At 38.1% G+C, this 10,576-nt stretch overlaps 1 pseudogene; it reads left to right on the forward strand.

Annotated features, from left to right (window-relative positions):
* The first annotated feature begins 986 nt into the window (after nucleotides 1-986).
* On the forward strand, nucleotides 987-1,783 carry LOC106700962 (replication protein A 32 kDa subunit pseudogene; annotated as a pseudogene).
* The last annotated feature ends 8,793 nt before the right edge of the window (nucleotides 1,784-10,576 follow it).

Here is a 10,576-nt window from a genome sequence, read left to right on the forward strand (position 1 = left end):
GAATTGGTGAGGTTTGACCTTTTCCACTCCTGTGACTACTGCTGGGTTTCCAAATTTGCTGATGTAATGAGTGTAGCACTTTTGTAGCATCATCCTGTAGGATTTTAAATAGCTCTGCTGGAACTCAGCTAGCAACCTACCTTTAAATATCATCCATAGGTACAGCTGCCCACATCTATGTCAGATTTTGTGATCAGGACCCAGCTGCTTATTCCATGTCTCAAAGCGGAATTTATTGGGCTGTTACATGTAACTATGGTATCTTTTACACACTTATCTTCAGAAAACAATTGACTATCTCAATGTTTTAATACAGGAAATGTCCCATTATTCCAACTGCTCAAATCTGGTCAACACTGTCATACAATAAACATGTTAGATCACATATTCAGACCACAAAAGAACTGGATTTTCAGCACCATTTTTTTGCAACTAAAAATTATTCCAGAAAGGCTACTTCATCCTAATTTTGATTCAATATATTTTGTTCTTATTATATATGTTATCTAAACTGTGTGGACAGGGTGAGTAAGATACTCTACCTTTGCACTGAGATGGTTTTGTCCAAGTTCCATTTAAACATATGACATCTATTTCCCCCAAAAGTCATAATTCCCAGTGCATTCCTAACGTGCTCTCTCACCACTTTGATATATAGACTTCTGATTTTGTATAATAGCATTTTCCACTTGAGGTGGATTCACACAGGAAATATCTGAATAGAAAGGTAAAAAAAGTATCTCTAGTATAATGATTATCATGAACAGCAAGGAGGAAATAGAATGTCAAATATATTCCATGGTCCTTTCAATTCAACAGTTAATCTGTCATGAAAGACATAATCTGTCATCAGTTTATATATGTATAAATATATAAACTGCAGCTGGAGTGCCAGGGGTCTTGAGGGGGTTTGGCAAACCCTCCTCAATGAGGAGGACCTGGGCTGGAACCTTCTGGAACTCTCTCTTGAGGCAATCATCTCGAACATGTGGAATAGTGGGTTTGAAAGCTATAGCACCTGCTCTTTTGGGGGAGCCGGTGGCTACACACAGTCCCCTGGGAGCTTTGGATCTCCAACAGCTTCCCAGGCCAAAAAGAAATCCAGACCTCGAGCTCAGCACATTGTACCCTGTACCATATCTCAGCTGCTTTCTGCTGCTCTGGTTGATGAAGTATTCAGAATTGGAAATGTTGAGATTTCACAGGTCAGTATTGTGGGGATTATCAGAAATGCAGAGAAGAGTGCAACCAACATTGTTTACAAGATAGATGACATGACAGCTGCACCCACTGATATTCACCAGTGGGTTGACACAGATGATGCCAGCGGTGAAAAAACTGTGGTCCCTCCAGAAACATATGTTAAAGTCATCTGAGATCTTTCCAGAACAAGAAAAGCCTGGCAGCCTTTAAGATCATGCCCCTGGAGGATATGAATGAGTTCACCACACATATTCTGGAAGTAGTCAATGCACACACGATGCTGAGCAAGTCGAACAGTCAGCCTTCAGCAGGGAGAGCACCTATCATCAGTCCAGGAATGGGTGAAGCTGGGAACTTCAGTGGGATTAACTTCATACCAGCAAATGGCCTCATGTACCAGGTGCTGAATTTGATCAAGGCTTGCCCAAGAACTGAAGGATTGAACTTTCAGGATCTCAAGAACTGACTCCAACACATGTCCGTAGCCTCAATCAAGCTAGCTGTGGATTTTCTAAGGAATGAGGAACACATCTATTCCACCGTGGATGATGATCATTTTAAATCCACAGACGTAGAATAAATGGATCTAATTGGGTCCCCAAGATATTTTTCAGTTGGACCTTTTTTTTCAGCCTCTTGTCTCCAGCTGTGCATATAATTGGTGAGTTGACTTTTAGGAAGTAGATTTAGTCTATAAAAGATCTCAACTGACATCCTTTTGAAACTTACTACTACTCTTCTGTGTTTTTGATGGACTTCCCTGGTAGCTCAGACAGTGAAGCGTCTGCCTACAATGAGGAGGACCCGGGCTGGATCCCTGGGTCAGGAAGATCCCCTGGAGGAGGAAACGGCAACCCACTCCAGTATTCATGCCTGGAAAACCCCGTGGACCGAGGAGCCTGGTGTGCTATAATCCATGGGGTTGCAAAGAGTTGGACACGACTGAGAGACTTCTGTGTGTGTGTTTGTGTGTGTGTGTATGTAAGGGAAAGGAAATAAAGCAATATTTTTCAGCATGAATTAAACTTCTGTATCTTAAATATCTCCCCTATACTTCACTAGAAAAGTGATACTCAATTTTTAGGTCACTGAAGAAAAAGAATTTTCCTGGAAATCTCTTTTTGAGGTTAGTATAATAAAAATTATAAAGTATATAAATTCAAAATGAATTTTAAACCATAAGCAAAACATAATAAAAATATCATTTGACATCAAGATTTGGTTTATATATATCCTGTTTATGAGATATAACTTTAGGGCCTTTCAGAAAATAAACACAGTAGGTTCTTCTTCAGAGACTTAATCAATAATTAACACACTTTGAAGAATACTATAGTTGCAAGGAAAAGATGATTAAAGATTTGAACAGAAGATCTGGAAAAATAATAGAAAAATAAAGTGTAAATTTACAAAACTATACTTTAATGATATTTTGGGGCAAATGCTAAGGACATCACCATCAATGATGTGCATTCCTCAGTGTGATTCAAGGGATGCAGAGACTGTAACTACAAGAGGCTGTAGCCATGGGTCCTAAATTGAAATATACACAGAATTCCTTGGGAACCATCAAGACATTGTCAGAGTTGCAGCCCCAGAGGTTTTGATTCAACAAGTGTGAGTAAGCCTGTGAATCTGCTTCCATATCTAACAGTTTACAGAATGTGCTGAGAATGCTCTGCCAGGACTGTGCTTTGAGAACTATTGGGCTGCAAAACCAAACACTGGGAACACAAGCCCATCCCTTTTTATGTTCAGGCACAAACTGCTTTTGACCTGGCCTAACAGTAATCTATGTCCATTTAATGATAGTGGAGGCAATTTTCTACATTATATTATTTCAGATACTTATATAAATTTAAAAATTTACCAAAGTACCTCTGCATGCTGGCCTTCCTATCCATTTGCTCTTAATACACTGTATAGTATTAGATCCATCCAACTGATAATATGATAGACACTTAAAAGCCACTTGTTCTCCTGACCCATAGAAATCCTTCTCCTGATCTATGAGTACAGCATCCTCAAAGATGGGAAAGTTAACACAATTTGTGCCTGAAAGAGAAAAGATTATGCATTTGTTCAGTACATCTTTAAAGATGCATAACGACCACTGATTATATTCCAGAAAATAAATAGCTACATATCAAATGAATGAATATTCTACAGCATTTCTCTTATACCTTGAGACAAATGTCAGAAATCTTGATTTAGTCACATTGACTGTCTCTATATTATCAAAAATACAACATGGGAATGGTGACATTCTAAGAGGTAGAGCTGCATACTTCTCAAATTTAAGTTATCTTCTCCCATGACAGCCCACCTAAATTATGAATGTTTCTATTTTTGCTTTTATCAAAATATGTTACCTTGCATTATGTTAAGTGCCTTAGAAAATTGCATATTACAAAGAAATGATTGACAAATTAACAGCAAATTAAGTAGTGTTAAGAGCAGAGTTCAACCATGGTACAGGAACAGAGACCAGAAATCTGAGATGTATATCAGAGGATGTTCAAACTCAAACTGCACCCAAGATGATGTGAAACAGATAGTTTAGTGTTATCAAATCACCAACCTCCATTGGATCACAGAAAAAGCAAGGAAATTCCAGAAAAACATCTACATCTGCTTCATTGACTACACTAAAGCACTTGATTGTGTAGATCACAACAAACTGTGGAAAATTCTTGAAGAGATGGGAATACCAGACCACCTTGCCTTCCTCCTGAGAAAACTATGCAGGTGAAGAAGTAACAGTTAGATCTGTACATGGACAATTGACTGGCTGAAAATTGGAAAAAGAGTATTTCAAGGGTGTATATTGTCATCCTGCCTATTTAACTTATATGCAGAGTACATCATGCAAAATGCCTGGTGGAATGAAGCATCAAGATTGCCAGGAGAAATACCAATAACCTCAGCTATGCCTCAGATGACACCACCTTAATGGCAGAAAGTAAAGAAGAACTAAAGGGCCTCTTGGTGAAGGTGGAAGAAGAGACTGAAAAAGCTGGCTTAAAACTCAACATTCAAAAAATGGAGATCATGTCATCTAGTCCCAACACTTCATGGAAAATAATGCAGAAAAAATGGAAACAGTGACAGAATTTGTTTTCTTGGGCTCTAAAATCACTGTGAATGGTCACTGCAGCCATGAAACTAAAAGACACTTGCTCCTTGGAAGAGAAGCTATGACAAACCTCGACAGCATATTAAAAAGCAGAGACATCACTTTACCTACAAAGGTCCACCTAGCCAAAGCTATGACTTCCAGTAGTCATGTATGATTTGAAAGTTGGACAATAAAGAAGAGTCAGGCTGAGTGCCAAATAATTGATACTTTTGAACTATGGTACTGGAGAAGACTCTTGAGAGTACCTTGGACTGCAAGATCAAAGCAGTCAATCCTAAAAGAAATCGACCCTGAATATTCATTCAAAGGACTGATGCTGAAGCTGAAGCTCCAATACTTTGTTCACCTGATATGAAGAGCCAACTTATTGGAAAAGACCCTGATGCTGGGAAAGATTGAGGGCAGGAGGAGAAGGGGACAGCAAACAATGAGATGGTTGAACATCATCACCAATTCAATGGACATTAGTTTAAGCAAACACCAGGAGACAGTGAAGGACAGGGATGCCTGGCTTGCTACAGTCCATAGGGTTGCAAAGAGTCATAAATGACTGAATGATGGAACTACAACAGCAAATCAAACTTTTATTATTTCTAGGGTTATTAATTCTCTACCAGAATTCAGAACTTTTCATAGATACCTTGTTATATTCTAGAATTACTGCTTAATTTCATATTTGGGCCATTTATGCTTTGAATTAAAAGATATGTGTCAGCTTTAGAATAAAAGGAAAAACACTATACTTATGCAATCTTGTGGACGAGACCATTCCCCTCCTAAATATCTTACAGATGCAGGTCCATCAGTTCCAAACCCTTCATCACAGTCGTAAGTAACTTCTTCTCCATACTGGTAACTTTCTTGTGAGATACAACACCATTCTGAATATAAGGTGGAAGTCCACAAGGAAGTCCTGGGAAGAAATGAAAGAATGATTTCATGTTTTGCTAACTTGGAAATTTAATTTGATGTCCTGGTCAACATATTTGGTAGTTTTACTTGAAAATAATAAATCATTATACAGGAACTTCCATGACATGGGAGGAAAGTGCACAAATTTTTCTTAAAATTACCAGTCTGGTGTGTGTCCACTTGAGCAAGAACTTGAAACTGAAATTACCAATATATGAAAGAAATCATCAGTGCTGCTCTAACCAATCATGAGTAATAAAAGAAAAACACATTGAGACTCCACACATAGGAAAAGTATCTTAGGAAAAGTACTATATATTGCAAGAAATTAAAAGAGACATTTTAAGGAAGATATATGAAATTTTTTTGAAACTTAAATAGAAATACAAAAAGGTTTACCAATATAAATAGTTGTTTAATTTTATTGCACATCCAGTGTTAATACAAAATAATTGCCAGGTTGAAAAGTGATTCTCTATAGAACTAATGAAATTATTAATAGCAAAAATGATTAATTTTATATGTCAAATTTGATTTAATGTATATGTATATAGCTCTATACAGTCAGCAAAAACAGGACCAGGAGCTGACTGTGGCTCAGACCATGAACTCCTTATTGCCAAATTCAGACTTAAATTGAAGAAAGTAGGGAAAACCACTAGACCATTCAGGTATGACCTAAATCAAATCCCTTATGATTATATAGTGGAAGTGAGAAATAGATTTAAGGGCCTAGATCTGATAGATAGAGTGCCTGATGAGCTATGGAATGAGTTTCGTGACACTGTACAGGAGACAGGGATCAAGAACATCCCCATGGAAAAGAAATACAAAAAAGCAAAATGGCTGTCTGGGGAGGCCTTATAAATAGCTGTGAAAAGAAGAGAAGTGAAAATCAAAGGAAAGATATAAACATCTGAATGCAGAGTTTCAAAGAATAGCAAGAAGAGATAAGAAAGCCTTCAGCGATCAATGCAAAGGAAAACAACAGAAGGGGAAAGGCTAGAGATCGCTTCAAGAAAATTTCATGCAAAGATGGGCTCGATAAAGGACAGAAATGGTATGGACCTAACAGAAGCAGAAGATATTAAGAAGAGATGGCAAGAATACACAGAAGAACTGTACAAAAAAGATCTTCATGACCCAAATAATCACGATGGTGTGATCATTGACCTAGAGCCAGACATCCTGGAATGTGAAGTCAAGTGGGCCTTAGAAAGCATCACTATGAACAAAGCTAGTGGAGGTGATAGAATTCCAGTTGAGCTATTCCAAATCCTGAAATATGATGCTGTGAAAGTGCTGCACTCAATATGTCAGCGAATTTGGAAAACTCAGCAGTGGCCACAGGACTGGAAAAGGTCAGTTTTCATTCCAATCCCAAAGAAAGGCAATGCCAAAGAATGCTCAGACTACCGCACAATTGCACTCATCTCACATGCTAGTAAAGTAATGCTCAAAATTCTCCAAGCCAGGCTTCAGCAATATGTGAACCATCAACTTCCTGATGTTCAAGCTGGTTTTAGAAAAGGCAGAGGAAACAGAGATCAAATTGCCAACATCTGCTGGATCATGGAAAAAGCAAGAGAGTTCCAGAAAAACATCTATTTCTGCTTTATTGACTATGCCAAAACCTTTGACCATGTGGATCACAATAAACTGTGGAAAACTCTGAAAGAGATGGGAATACCAGACCACCTGATCTGCCTCCTGAGAAATGTGTATGCAGGTCAGGAAGCAACAGTTAGAACTGGATGTGGAACAACATACTGGTTCCAAATAGGATAAGGAGTACATCAAGCTGTATATTGTCACCCTGCTTATTTAACTTCTATGCAGAGTACATCATGAGAAATGCTGAACTGGAAGAAACACAAGCTGGAATCAAGATTGCCAGGAGAAATATCAATAACCTCAGATATGCAGATGACACCACCCTCATGGCAGAAAGTGAAGAGGAACTCAAAAGCCTCTTGATGAAAGTGAAAGTGCAGAGTGAAAAAGTTGGCTTAAAGCTCAACATTCAGAAAACGAAGATCATGGCATCCGGTCCCATCACTTCATGGGAAATAGATGGGGAAACAGTGGAAACAGTGTCAGACTTTATTTTTTGGGGCTCCAAAATTACTGCAGATGGTGACTGCAGCCATGAAATTAAAAGACGCTTACTCCTTGGAAGGAAAGTTATGACCAACCTAGGTAGCATATTCAAAAGCAGAGACATTACTTTGCCAACACAGGTTCGTCTAGTCAAGGCTATGGTTTTTCCAGTGGTTATGTATGGATGTGAGAGTTGGACTGTGAATAAGGCTGAGCACCAAAAAATTGATGCTTTTGAACTGTTGTGTTGGAGAAGACTCTTTTTTTTTAATTTTTTTTAATTTTTAAACTTTACATAATTGTATTAGTTTTGCCAAATATCAGAATGAATCCACCACAGGTATGCATGTGTTCCCCATCCTGAACCCTCCTCCCTCCTCCCTCCCCATACCATCCCTCTGGGTCGTCCCAGTGCACTAGCCCCAAGCGTCCAGTATCGTGCATCGAACCTGGACTGGCATCTCGTTTCATACATGGTATTTTACATGTTTCAATGCCATTCTCTCAAATCTTCCCACCTTCTCCCTCTCCCACAGAGTCCATAAGACTGTTCTATACATCACTGTCTCTTTTGCTCTCGTTCACAGGGTTATTGTTACCATCTTTCTAAATTCCATATATATGCGTTAGTATACTGTATTGGTGTTTTTCCTTCTGGCTTACTTCACTCTGTATAATAGGCTCCAGTTTCATCCACCTCATTAGAACTGATTCAAATGTATTCTTTTTAATGGCTGAGTAATACTCCATTGTGTATATGTACCATAGCTTTCTTATCCATTCATCTGCTGATGGGCATCTAGGTTGCTTCCATGTCCTGGCTATTATAAACAGTGCTGTGATGAACATTGGGGTACACGTGTCTCTTTCCCTTCTGGTTTCCTCAGTGTGTATGCCTAGTAGTGGGATTGCTGGATCATAAGGCAGTTCTATTTCCAGTTTTTTAAGGAATCTCCACACTGTTCTCCATAGTGGCTGTACTAGTTTGCATTCCCACCAACAGTGTAAGAGGGTTCCCTTTTCTCCACACCCTCTCCAGCATTTATTATTTGTAGACTTTTGGATGGCAGCCATTCTGACTGGTGTGAAATGGTACCTCATAGTGGTTTTGATTTGCATTTCTCTGATAATGAGTGATGTTGAGCATCTTTTCATGTGTTTGTTAGCCAAGACTCTTGAGAGTCCCTTGGACTGCAAGGAATTCCAACCAGTCCATTCTAAAGGAGATCAGCCCTGGGATTTCTTTGGAAGGAATGATGCTAAAGCTGAAACTCCAGTACTTTGGCCACCTCATGCGAAGAGTTGACTCATTGGAAAAGACTCTGATTCTGGGAGGGATTGGGAGCAGGAGGAGGAAGGGACGACAGAGGATGAGATGGCTGGATGGCATCACTGACTCGATGGACATGAGTCTGAGTGAACGCTGGGGGTTGGTGATGGACAGGGAGGCCTGGCGATCTGCAATTCATGGGGTTGCAAGAGTTGGACATGACTGAGCGACTGATCTGATCTGATCTGATATACATTTTATTTTAATACATAAATGATGTATAAATAGATAAGTTACTTGATGTATTTAGAAATCTAAAGGATCAAGTCTCATGACTTTGATGACAATTGATTAGTTTTAATGAATGATACTGAAAATAGATTTTGGTTTGCCTAGTGTCCTCCCCTACACACTGAGGTGGAGAGCTCCACTTTCCCATTTGGCATATTATCACATTATTTTCAGATATCTCGAAGCCTTCTTCACATGTATAACTTAACTTAGTGCCATGTGCATACAGCCTTTGTTCATGTATTTCTCTCCTTTCTTTTGCAGAGCTAGATGAGTTAATGGTTCCATGGTCTATTTGAGGTGGTTGAGAACATCCAATTTTTTCTATATGAAGTACAGAGATCAAAGAGTAAAGTACAAATATAATCTTTTTATTTAAATTTATTTATTTTAATTAGAGGCTAATTACTTTACAATATTGTATTGGTTTTGCCATACATCAGCATACAAGTGTACACGTGTTCCCAATCCTGAACCCCCTCCCACCTCCCCCCCCAAAATATAATCTTTAAATTAAAAAATTTAAATCTTTTAAATATAATCAAATATTACTTTGGATTTTAAAATAAGAATAAAAAGAATACTCAGAACAATTTACAGAATTTTAAAACTGACAGATATTTGAAACTTGCAAGCTATTTGTCTCCATAAACACTATGCTACTACTACTTGTTCAATATGCCCCTTCATCCTTTTTTAAATGAATTTTTTATTGAAATGTTGGATGTATAACAGTATGTTAGCTCCATATGGGCTACAAAATGATTTTACTTTTACATACATTATAAAATGACTAGCAGTATGTCTAGTAACAATAGTTCCTAACAAATTTATTACAATGTTATTGACCATATTCTGTATGCTGTATGTTATATCCCCCTGGCCTCCTTATTACATAATTGGAGTTTGTACATCAAAATCCCCGGTATCTACTTTGCCAACCCCCTCCTCCTTTCTTGCAAGAACCACTAATTTTCTGTATCTGTATGAGCCTGTTTTCCTTTTGTTTTGTTTTTAGATTCCACAAATAAGTGAAATCACGTGGCATTTGTCTTTTTCTATCTGACCTATATCTCTTAGAATAAATACATCCTAGACATACCCATGTTGTTGCAAATGGAAACGTTTCATACTTCATGGCTCGGTCATAGTTCATATCGTGTGTATGTATAAAACACCTTCTTTATCTACTTATATATCAGTTGATTCTTTAGGTGGCTTCCAAGTCTTGGTTATTGTGTGTAATGCTGCAGTGAACATTGGAGTGCATAATCTTTTTAGATTAGTGTTTTTGGTTCCTATGAATAAATATCCAGTAGTGGAATTAGCTGGATCATATGAGAGCAGTTTATTTTTAATTTTTAAAGGAAATCACACATTCTTTTTCATAGCAACTCTGCCAGTTTACAATCCCACCAACAGTGCACAAAGATTCCCTTTCTCCACATCTTTGACAACACTTGATATTGTCCTTTTCATGGTAGCCATTATGACAGGTGTGAAGGGACATCACACTATGGTTTCAATATGTTTTTCCTGGATACAGTAGTCTTGGCTGCAAGTTTTTTCCTTTCATTACATTGTATATGTTGTGCCAGTCCATTATGACCTAAAAAATATTCTTCAGAAGCTGTTGATACTTGTAAGGGTCTCCTTGTAGG

The sequence above is a fragment of the Bos mutus genome, unplaced genomic scaffold (genome assembly GCF_027580195.1).
Source record: "Bos mutus isolate GX-2022 unplaced genomic scaffold, NWIPB_WYAK_1.1 CTG1149, whole genome shotgun sequence".
Classification (NCBI taxonomy): Eukaryota; Metazoa; Chordata; class Mammalia; order Artiodactyla; family Bovidae; genus Bos; species Bos mutus.